Source organism: Amphiura filiformis, chromosome 2, assembly GCF_039555335.1.
Source record: "Amphiura filiformis chromosome 2, Afil_fr2py, whole genome shotgun sequence".
Taxonomy (NCBI): Eukaryota; Metazoa; Echinodermata; class Ophiuroidea; order Amphilepidida; family Amphiuridae; genus Amphiura; species Amphiura filiformis.
Window position 1 is genome coordinate 53,197,769 of NC_092629.1, and position 12,088 is coordinate 53,209,856.

General features: G+C 36.4%; 1 protein-coding gene across 1 annotated transcript in view; it reads left to right on the forward strand.

The window, feature by feature from the left end:
* The first annotated feature begins 9,495 nt into the window (after positions 1–9,495).
* LOC140146374 (cytochrome P450 10-like) overlaps positions 9,496–12,088 on the forward strand; it is a 68,598-nt gene continuing 66,005 nt past the window's right edge. Inside the window, exon 1 of the mRNA XM_072168202.1 lies at positions 9,496–9,787. The gene's annotated coding sequence lies outside the window, so the exon portion shown is untranslated. The remainder of the gene's footprint in view (positions 9,788–12,088) is intronic.

A 12,088-nucleotide genomic window follows, 5' to 3' on the forward strand; every position in this document is an offset into this window, starting at 1 on the left:
CATCGCCGCCAATCCACCGTCAGCTGCCGTTCATTGCCGCAAGCAAATCCGCTGCCAGCCGTCTGACCTCGTTGCTTGTTGTCGGGCTCCGTCGAGACATCGTCACTCGCCGCCCAGACAACGTCCGGTTTTGGTCGCTAGTCTCCGTTTCCTGTCGCAGCCTTTCGTCCCTTACCGTCGTGTTGTCGCTGAAGGTCGTCTCCACTCGTCGGCGAATCTTGTTTTTCCTCTTTTTGCCGTCGCTTTGCCGTCAACATTTAGTGATTTTCACGTTCGTCACCTTTCGTTGGATATCGTCCGTCATAGTGTGACCGGGCCTTTTACCGCTTTGGACTATAAGATGGGAGGGCGAGACTGTGAATCACGAAGTACTCCTTTAAAAGCCATAATATTGGAGATTGTCATCTGCGCAAGGAGTTAAGTGTTTGGAGAAAGCACCACCATTTTTGTGCGAGGATTTTATACGCAAAGGATTAAAATTAAATCCATGTGTACAGTGGACTTTGCTGAACAGTGACTTTTCGCAGGACAAGTGAACAAGGATATACATCAGCCGCTTTCAATAAAAGACTTAGATTTTGCTAACTTAATCAAACAGTATATTATTGTTGCGCATTCGTGTGAACTTGGGAAAAAGCTGATTTTGGCTTTACACATTCGAGATTCGAAATAAGACATTCGTTATTTCGCAGAATTTTGATCTAAAAAAACACTTTTTTAACACCGGTCACGTTATTCCTCTTACGTCTTGACGTGTGTGCTTATAGGTAATCGTCTTACGTCTTGTTTGCACATCCCAGCTGCTTGAGGCTCCCCCGATAATCATAATAATAATTCGATCGGCGAGCTGATAAAAATTATACGCATAGGTGTTGGAATGAAATAGCAATTTTCTTCGTTTTACCTCATTTGTTCGGCTCAAAATTAAAAGTGGACGATGTAATCAGTGAAAACTAACATTTAAATAGAAGTCTATTCGTTGTGCTAATCACGTATTATTGCTTTAAATGTTTAAAAATAAGTAATGTCTGCCGCGAACGTGAGGCGATACGGTTAAGAGTGCATGGCGATAATGGGCTATTCCAGTTGAAATCCATACACCCCGTATGGAAGACATGACTTTGCTCCCATAAGGGGTGTAGATTAATTACGCACCAGATAACCAACCCCTTTTGAACTTAACAGTCACTGTGTGGGCGATTAAGCGAATATGGTCATGTCTTTCATAGGGTGTATAGATTTCAAATGGCAAAGCCCAATATTGAAGTCAAGCTTAGATTCATATTAGAGCACGATGCAGACGAATAAATTCACTCTTTAGACTAAACTGAGACAGTAGGAAACAATGTGTAGTCTAAATATTTGGACATCAATTATAGTAGACAGTGACCGAAATATATGGTCTCGCAGAAATCATTACGCCGATCAGATATCGATCCGACAACGATATCTTTTGGACAACTTCGCCAACAACCAAATGTTCAAAAGAAATAAGTTCCCCCCTAATATTACAAAACATTTCATTGCATAACTTGACGTACATTTTGTTGATTTGAAAAATTCAACAAGCAGTGAATAGAAGAATCGTTTTCCTATCCTCCCAACAATGCCCAAAGTTATCCCATTTCCAAAAATTCTTTGTTCAAATATCATCAAATTTTCCATAAATGATGCTTTCAGAAAAAAAATTGCACTTTTTAATATCCCGTTACATTAATGCACAAAACGTTCTCGATATCAACGTTATGATTGATTAAGTTGGTTTATTTTCCTTTTTCTTTCTGTTTTTGATCCCTCAGTAGCCCCCATGTCACAAGGGAAAACGCGGTAAAATGAGCGAAATCGCTCAAAAAAGCTAAAATCGCCAAAATTTTCCACAAATTCTGCTAGGTAAGCTTAAAATCTGGAAAAAGAGGAGATTCTGCAAATAATGTGCAAATAATGTGTGATTTACCGCGTTTTCCCTTGTGACATGGGGACTCTCAGTTACCCATGTAACCATCATGCAGTACACAACAATGATTCGTTGAAATTGATGTTGTCACGAATGAGGATTTCTTTTAAGTTTTTAATCAGCACTTGTTTCAAAGTGATAAAATCACTACATTGTAGAGACGGAAAATCTGGTCACCATGCATACACTTGACCAAAGGGGTGAACATTTACCTGTAAATGGATAGGCTGAAACATCTTACATCTGTTGTTTGTTTGTTTGTTTGTTTGTTTGTTTACCTTTATATATAACGATGGATTTCTTGGATAAAGGCGTATGATCATATTAAGGAGTTAAAAGTTCAGAAGTTGGGATGCCTACATCCAATCTCTTAATTCAAGCGATCTCTGATGGCCATATCATCTTTCACTTGCGCCATTATTTAAGAGAACCGTCGCTCTAATTCGTTGCAACTGTTTCAGTCTACCATTTACAAGTAAATTTCATCTCTTCAAACCCTATTAAATAATATTAGATTACCGGTAAATCAGTCTGCACTTCATGAAATGTTTTAAAAAAGGCTGAAAACGCCAGAACGTTTGTTTGTTACACCTTCAACTTTGCAGCCGATTTGTGTGCATTTGTGTTTGCCGCCAAACGCGGACACAATACTGTTTCACCTTCCACCGTGCACATTCCTGCAGCCGAGGACCGTCCGCGGTTTTAAACTGCTATAAAGCCCGAAAATGCATGCTTAATGCATGTGACCAATAGTTGCTCAAAACTGTGGACCATACGTGTAAAAAAATACCGTAAAATGTTGTATCGTATTTATTTATTTACTTTTTTTGTCTTTGTTTTGTTTGTGTTTTTTATTTTTTTATTTCATTTCATTTTTTTTTACGGAAAATTCGTTTTGCAGATTTCTTTTTTAATTAGTGAACTTTTCCATGATATACCCCTGTGAGTGAAGCACTATAAACATGATAAATTAGGAACAATTTATGCGGTACAAAATGATCGTGTTTGAAGCGTGACAATCCGCCTAAAACTGACTGAAAACAGGGATAATAGCGCCCTCAATGACAACGCGGTACAAAACACCATTTTTTTATAAAACGCCCTCCAGTTAAAAAAAACCCGAATTTTGTTTTCATAAAAATTGCGCATTATATTTTTCACATAGGGGTGTGTCGGCCTGGGGTTTCAGTGCAATAGGTCTCTCATAGGATAGGGTGTGGCCGGTGCACGTCGTTGGACAGGAAAACCCTCTTATGTGTCGTTTGCCCCTGAACATCATGGGCCCTAAAGCAAAACCTTGTTGGCAGTTTTATTTTAAATATGTTCAAGGGCCACAAGTACATCTCATGATGACAAACGACGATGTGCTTTGAATGGTAAAAATTAAATTAATGGTCTTAATTGTTAATCATTTAATTCCATTCTTTCTGCCCATGATCATGGTGCTGGTGAGTATACGGTATTGCATATATTTCAAGTGGATATGACAAGATCATTGGAGCCACATTTTTTTAGGTTTAGCCATTTAACTATATCTGTGTTACATCACAAAATATTGAAACAGGGCTGTCAACTCTCACGCAATGCGTGAGACACGCGCATTCGGGCACTTCGTCACGCGTCTAATGCTCTCCCTCTCCGGGGCCGTTAGACGCATCAACATCAGCGCACGTCCATTATTTTGTCTAATTTCTCTCCCAATACGCGTTCATTAACCTATAAATATTTGTTTTAATTGACGCGAGCTGTAAATCCCTTTTAATCTGTTCAAATTAGTTTGACAAATACTTATCTATTTGATTATACTGACACAAGTACAATTCTTTGTAGTGTAAATAGAGTCTTAGGTGAATGACTGATTGATGGGCTCAAAGTTGATGAGATTTGGCCTCGAATTCCTTCATTCAGAAAGAGGACATGTACTCGGATTTGTCTAAGCCCGCAAAGTCCACATTCATTTATTGTATGTAACATATCTACGTTATTTAATCTATTGTCATTCTATTTCCAGTAATTTTTAAGTTCTAACGAATGTTTGATGACGAAAAATCGATAATATGTTACATACAATATCTAGCAGAAATATATTATCGATTTTACGTCATCAAACATTCGTTAGAACTTAAACATTACTGGAAATAGAATGGCAATAGATTAAACAACGTAGATATGTTACATACAATATTTTACGTACAATAAAAAGTCTGAATACTGCTTTAAGATTATGTTTTGATTGCAGACAACAAACTTGGAAATCCATATATTTCTTTTATTATAAAGTTACTCCTCTATAGGGGGTGGCCACTTATTTTCTGCAATAGCCCATTGGGCAGACTATAGCAAAGGTTATTTTAGGTCAATGCTATTCGGGTAACTTTCTCTTTCTCTTAAATATAGGCCTATCATACTTATAACTTAACATTGTTAAACACCTGTTTTATAATTATATTTAATTAATTCACACATCACGCCTAATTAATACTAATTAGTTGAACTTGATGTGAACTCTACTGACGGTAATTACATTAACTAATGGTGTTTTAATGAAACAGCATTGGCGGACATGAATGTCGTGTGTATTCGGTAAAACTCTAGTCGAATGTGCGTAGTATATTTATGTTTTAAACACAAGATAGTGTTAAAAAGCACACATTTAATCTTGTGTTAAAAGACATAACATCTTCATATTTTACGTGTTTTCATGGTTTTAGTGTTTATAGATTAACACCCTTATACCTTGCACAAACCTTATATAGCCATCAAAGTGTTCAAGTGTTTATTTAAGTGTTGCTCTGCTGTTTTTGCAGTGTGTAGATCCCAAAATCAGAATGTTTTAATAAGCGAGCCCTCATCATGCCAAGATAAATTTTTATTATGTTGCATTCGATAACATACATATACTTCACTGTCACTAGTTATAAACCTTTTTATAAACATAATTAAATGTATAATTCTTCGTGATTAATAACCATGATAACGTCGCTGCTCAATACAAACAAACTCTGAAAGGGTAACTTTTTAAGCTCATGATAACATAATTATTTGTTATTTAACAAAAAATCTACTATGGCATAATCTAGCAAAATACAAAAGTTACACTGTAAAAACAAAATATTGACTAAAAATTTGTTTTAATAGAATATATTAAATAGTACTGATAAAAACATGTAAGCGCAGGAGTCAGTAACAATAACAAGTACCAACACGTGATTTTTTAAGCAGTGCATATATATTAGGGCTGTTGTCGAGTAGAATTTACATTGTCGACAATCTTAAGATCCGATGTCGACATGTCGACAGAGCAATACATCAATTACATCAATAAAATCGAAATATTAAGTTCAGAGACCATGTTATGAGGTCGTTTTTTTCATCAAAATATGCAAAAAATGCATCAACCTTTAATATGGCGGACTACTCAAATGCATTCAACACTGAAAGCGACAGTTGGTCTCACACACATAGCAATGCATTGCGATTAAATAGGTTGATGGGAGCGTTTGATTGAATGGACTGCACTGCGCCATGATTACGGTGAAGTGGACACCGGTTCATATCCTTTGTTTGGAGCCAATCGATAAAAGCATGCATGCAGGGCCTCTATTCGCCGTCGAAGAGATGATGTAAATGGATTGATTACCATAGCAGTTGATGAATACAATTTTGAAAAGATCGCCATGCACTACAACGTTCACGTTCACGCAGTACCTACTCTCTAAATTCCAAAGAGTGAAAAAGTCAATCCTCCTCGGAGTGACTCTTCGGGCCAATCGAAAAGATTGACATTTCAATCTACCAAGAGTGAAAATAACATATTTTCCTCCATATGAGTAAAATTTTCACTCTGCAAAGAGTGAAATTTCAATCTTTTTAGAGTGAAATTTTCAATCTTTTGACAGAGTGGTCCCTAAGCACAATCTCTCTCGATTGAAGTGTGTTTAAATTTAATAAACATAAATAAACTTCTGCAAAATGAAACATAGCTATTCCTAATCCTTTAGTTTAGTTATTTCACCCAGGCTTCAGCCCTGGGTGATATTACATTCAGTTTAGACCTTGTCCTTTGAACCCAAATTGGCTACTTTGAAACGAAGTAGCCAAATGCATTTGCTTCGTCCTCATTAAAATTATTTTACAGGATAATGCAGAGTATCTAATGGATCTGCAGGCTACTAAAAACTAACCTCACTCCCCATGACAAAATTCATAAAACTATATTCAGTAGAGCTTGACTTTACCCAGGGAATGGGTGGAATATTAACCTCATTCAAGTCCCCATGACAATTATTCCTACAGCTGTTCTGTAGCCTATGAAGTTATTTTTTGACATATAGGGATGATGTTGCAATATGAAAGTTGACCGGTGAATGGCCATGGCCACTAATTCATGAACTTGGCTAGCTGGCTGGCTGGTCTGAGGTCACACTTCTTAACATCTATGATTTGAATTGCATTGTTGTTCTCATCACAGACTGAATTAGAAGGAACCATTAGAAGGAACCTATTATAATCGGACACTAAATTAATTGTAAAAAATCCTCCTGCTCCCATCATGCAAGTTATTCCACTTTTATCAAAATAATTAAGTATTGATTAAGCATTTGCCAGTGAAACATTCTCACTCACAAAAATCACAGATACTCAACATGAGAATCTGTGCAATGTTTGACAGAGAAGGTCACTAAATCTGGCCGTCACAAGTTCATAATTAGTTTTGATTGATCTTCATGTACCAAATCATTTACTTTAAATTGATATCCTAGCTGTGACCTCTGAACCAAATGTTCTATAGCATAGTAACACCACATGCATTCATATATATACATTTATATACAAACATATTGGCATAATGGGGACTGATGTTCTCTGACTGCAGTCAGAGGGCAACATGTAGTACCAGTATGGCTAGTAGCATACAGGTATAGTTCATATACTTAGGCCTATTCAGCATACTGCAGTTACTGTCCGTTTTCCTATACACAATACACAGTGCTCTCACCATTGACGTGTGACCTCAACAAATGATCTATGTTGGGAGAATGGACACTTGCCTAGTTAACATCACTGTGTGAAAAATAACCAGCCAATATTTTATTTATTCTCCAAAACTTCTAGCAAATATATTTCTCTAACATGACCTAAAATTACAGCTAGGTTAGATGTTCAGAAATGGTCGCACTTTTGTAAAATATGAGTGAGGGCAAGGCATAGCTAGCCAACTCCCCGTGTTAATTGAATGGAGATTTGACCACAAATATTGGTATCGGACCGCTCACTTCTGAAGGATGCCACAAAAAAACGGTAAAAGCTACATTTAAATTATTCTAAATTGGTTCTAGAAAATAAAGTTTTGTAACATGTCCTAAATTTTTAGCTAATTTAGATGTTTGGAGAGGGTCGCACTTTTGTGTTTTAGGAAGGATATGTAAACGACAGATAACACCAAAAATATGAAGAAATTATTTCCAAAACGTGTTAAGTCAACAATCATTATGTTGCTCATTTTGAAGAATGCTGGTTAACAAAAAGCAGGTCTTTGTGTCATTTCGTGAACAATGGTACACATACCATTGTTTCCTTTCGTTTCCTTTATAATCGGTTACCCAACTGAAGCTGTAATACCAGCTTTATTGCGATGTCGCACATTGAAAACAGACACTTGTACACAACCAGAGAAGATCTGATTTAATCAGTTGAGCTGCTTCAATGAGTGTTATCTTGGTTTAATAGCTTTTAATGGGGTTTAAGTCCTGCAAAGGTCGAGATGAATTCTACTGTAGACATGACTGCATCATGGCAATCATAGCTCAGTTGTGGAGTACTAGTTCTTTGGTTGAATCATCACCTTCTTGACTGATCAGAAGACCTGTGTTTTATATAGGCTTACTGCATACACTGCCTACCTCTTTGCAGCTATGTGGAGCTAAGGTGGGGCAGTCCGGGGGTTGTGCAGTCATGTGACCTCCGTACGGCCTGGGTATTCCCTTTTAAAGGGATTTTTATTTTAATATTTGGCAATTTTTTGGAAACGAGGGCAAAACCATGCGTTATGGTGTTTTTCGTTTGCTGTGACAATCAAGCTCATAGTCTTGTACTAGGACTAATTTCAGATTATGCCCTTCCAATTGTTTCTAACAGTTTCGTTTCTAATACCTTTTAGAACCAGTTACCAGAGGTAACATACAAATTAAAATTATGGGCAAATTCATATACTCAAGATTTTGGATACTTATACTTGTGCTAAGTCTTTTTTTGTAGCTGAAATTGTAAGAAATCCGGCAAAGTTATAGTTTTTTGGCCCATTTCCCCTCAAATTGCAAAACTATTAAAATTTTACTTTTATTGCCAGTTAGAACTAGCTAAATGATTAAGATTTAGCTGTTTCATTTGACCAAACAGGATAATATTTTTATCCAGATAATTAGTACTGTATTTTTCTGGAATGAGGAGAATACACACAGCACAGTGTTGCTAACTATGCAGCCTTTCCGCCCAAGGTCAGAACTACTCAAGCGTGAGCTGCTATATTTAAAGAGGATGGTCTTACGCCCAACACTGTCTTATAGATGCAGTGGAGGTGGGTTGAAATCAATCAAAGGAGGAGCTGTCTATATTCATAAGTAGTTCAAAGTTCAAACATTCTTATGTAATTGACACCACAAACTTACTACTTACACCAAAAAGCTATGTGGCATTATCTCAAAGCGGTAACCATTTTCATACTGTGGCCAACATACCGTACCAACAAAAGTCCAAGTTTTGAGATATTTTCTCAAAACATCAAGAGCTATCTCAAGAATCACTGATCTAATACTATGCTTGTTTTGTAATCATTTTATGCTGATGCCAAATATGGCCATGTTAATGTACAATTCCGAAATATTTGAATTTTAAGATAAAATTTGAAACTTGTCGTCTGCAGTCGACACCCGCGTGGAGACACATGACAGAATCTCATGATAATTATTAATACATCTGATCTATCTAATACCGAAATTCTCCATAATACTCCACATAAATATATATAATGAGTATTTAACTTAAAAAGTATTATGTATAAATGAAACATTCCTGGCGAAACAATGACATAATCCATAGCTCGTTTTAAGTCTAGCCAAAAGTAAATACCCACAAGAAATGTTATGATTATGACAATTAATATAACTGATAGCAATACATAGAACCATTCATTATTTATCATTATTATTGGTGTAGTTTTGTTATGTCTGAAGCGAATTTAAAACAAACAGCCGTCTATAACAAACGTGTTGAAATGCTTAATAACAACCGAGCTGCATCGCTTACATGAATTCGCAATCAACGAAAAGTAGCTTCACGAACACAATATCTCGGTCATTGACCCTTTTAAATTTAACGCAAATCCACTGCCACGACACGATCCAGTTTATAGCTGTTAACGCAAAGTGGGCGGCGCTCAACCGCTCAAACAACACATAGCTTTAAATATAACGACCCTATGTTCGCTTGTTGCGGAGTTACTGCTCGTGTGCAATTTCTTTGGTCCTGCAGTTGCAGCTGCTATAGTTATGGTTAAACTAGAATAGTTAGCGAAGAACAGACTCACTTTGTGTAAGAAACAGAAAGTTGACGCTGTATGTTGATGGAGCCTAAAACTAACAGAAGAAACTGTATTATCTATATACAGTGATATACTGCAAAGAATCACCTTGGCAGGTAAAATAGGACTTGTGATTTGTCGATATATACTTGAACTTAACTATACCCTTCGATGGACTTGTTGGAGTGTTCCTTTTGGTGTGGACTCTAATCCGGTTTTGTTTGGCGCAATTAGAGCAGAAAGGTGAATAAAAGGTAAGAAGAATTTAGATTTTCATTGTTATTAACATTTTTGCGCTTTGATTATGTTTGATTCTTTGCACTAGTGTTATTGAGATTTTCATGAATTATGACTGTATTGTCTGAGGCTTTACCATTTACAAAGACTGAGTTGTTGCATTTAAATAAAAGAATGTTAACAATTGGAAATCGAGATACAAAAAGATAAATAAAGACAACACGTGAATAAATTAGAATCAGAAGTTTGTTTACGTTTTATATTTATTATCGGCTAACTCAGATTTGTGCAAACAGTTAAGATCTCCTTTCTTGTTCTTGCTTAAGCATATTGGAATTTGGCGCACATTAATTGTGGATTTTGTCAGTCTTTGTGGATTTTGTCAGTCTTTGATTGTTATGTGGGTTGATTATCAACGCACTAATCACTCGTATCCATGGCAACTGCATCTTTATAAATTTGAACCATTTATCCCCATGACACAAAATGTTCTGAAAGGTCCCTAATATAATACCTATTGTTCCATTGGTTCTCTACGCGTTTGAGTTTACATGTTTTATATTGAAAACACTAATTTGTAAACTCAAACACGTACAGAACACCGAACTCCGAGCTCCAAACCCCGAGCTCCGAGCACTAATAATATGTATAGGCCTACATGCCTAATGGCCGATAAGGGGCCAATAATCTATATTCTCTAAATTCATCTTTCAAATTGCGAACTTGGTAAAACTTGAAGACCTGAGCGCAAGAAGACCGTAAGTCCACTTGGCCCCTCAACATGTATACACTAAAGTTACGTATAGTTGCTTAGGGTTTTATAATGTTTAATAGGGTGAAAACAGTTCTTGGGTGAAAACATCATGAACGGTTGCGAAAGATTTGTTTTGGCTTCTGAGCATGTATAAAACATTACCAAACTATACGCAACTTTAGTGTATAGGCTATATGTTGAGGGGCCAATTGGACTTACGGTCTTCTTGCGCTCAGGTCTTCACTTGCATTTATCAAGTTGCAGTCACTCTAGCTATTTTAAGGCTTATTTATTTGGAATTTCGATCAAAGCATTGATATATTTATTTGCTAGCTTACTTTAAGATGATACTACTTTTCTAGTATTAATTGGTCGACCAGTATTCACATTTTTCTTTTTCTTTTTTTTATACAAGGGTTACATACTTACATAAAAGTACCATTGTAATCGCGAGAAAAAGTGCGTTGCTACCATCTCCTCACAACCTTTTTGCCCACCCGTCCCGGGGAGAATTTACCATCATAACGCCTGCTGTTTACATTTTGATGTTGTTCAACTTTTTCTACCGTATTCCCAATTACAAATTTCGAGAGAATGCGTTTTAACCAGTCCGCTACCAAATTGCCGCTAAGCATGGGGTTGATATACTGTATTGTACCATTCCCAATAACGCCTATTTAAATTATACCAATATTTAGTTAGATCGTCAAGTAAAAATTCACGCAGTTGCAAAGTCATCTTAGGGTGAACTGTCAAAATTGACGCTATCCAACAATAGGCGCTTAAACCGGATTGGTCCGAATTGTTACACACGCGCGTATTCTTATAATTGCGTTGCCTGTGTGTGTCGCTGGGCGGAACAGCTATTCTGCGGTATTAAAGGGGCATTTTGTCATCCACAGTCTCATTTCCCCACTTAAAAAAATGCTGATATTTTAATACCATCTGAAACCTCTGACTACATTAATGTGTGTGTGTGTGTGCAAAAATTCTTTGTAGATTCAATCGATTGGCAAACAAATCGTCAAATGTTCTGTTAAGGGTAGATGCGGTATTGTAGGTCGAAGTAGCAAAAAAAAAAATTTCATTGTCTAAATCATTATATTATTGGAAAATAACACTTTGATGTTTTCCAGAGGTTCATTCTACAAATCATATACTTTGGAAATTTGCTTAATGTATTGTTGTTAATGAGTTGTGTACGTTTTACAAAAGTGTTGTTGTTTGAGTCCTCTTTACAACATAACTCAAGAACCACAGGGCCTACAAAAGTATATCTGTGATATTTGAATTCTTCTACACACTCGGTATGAAATGATCAATGCAATTTTTGCCAAAGCTCACTACCATTCGCAACATGCTGTAAACTACCAAATGGCAACAGTTTAAAATAGTTGCTAACCTTAACAATACATTTCATGGCTATGGAGCTTATGTAATACATATCATAATATGCAAACGCAAAATCGGAATCAACTGAAATTAGAGAGAATAAGCGTTTTTCGTGGATATCTACTGCATCACATAGGCATAGGCGTACTATAAAAAGAGGATGATAGAATCA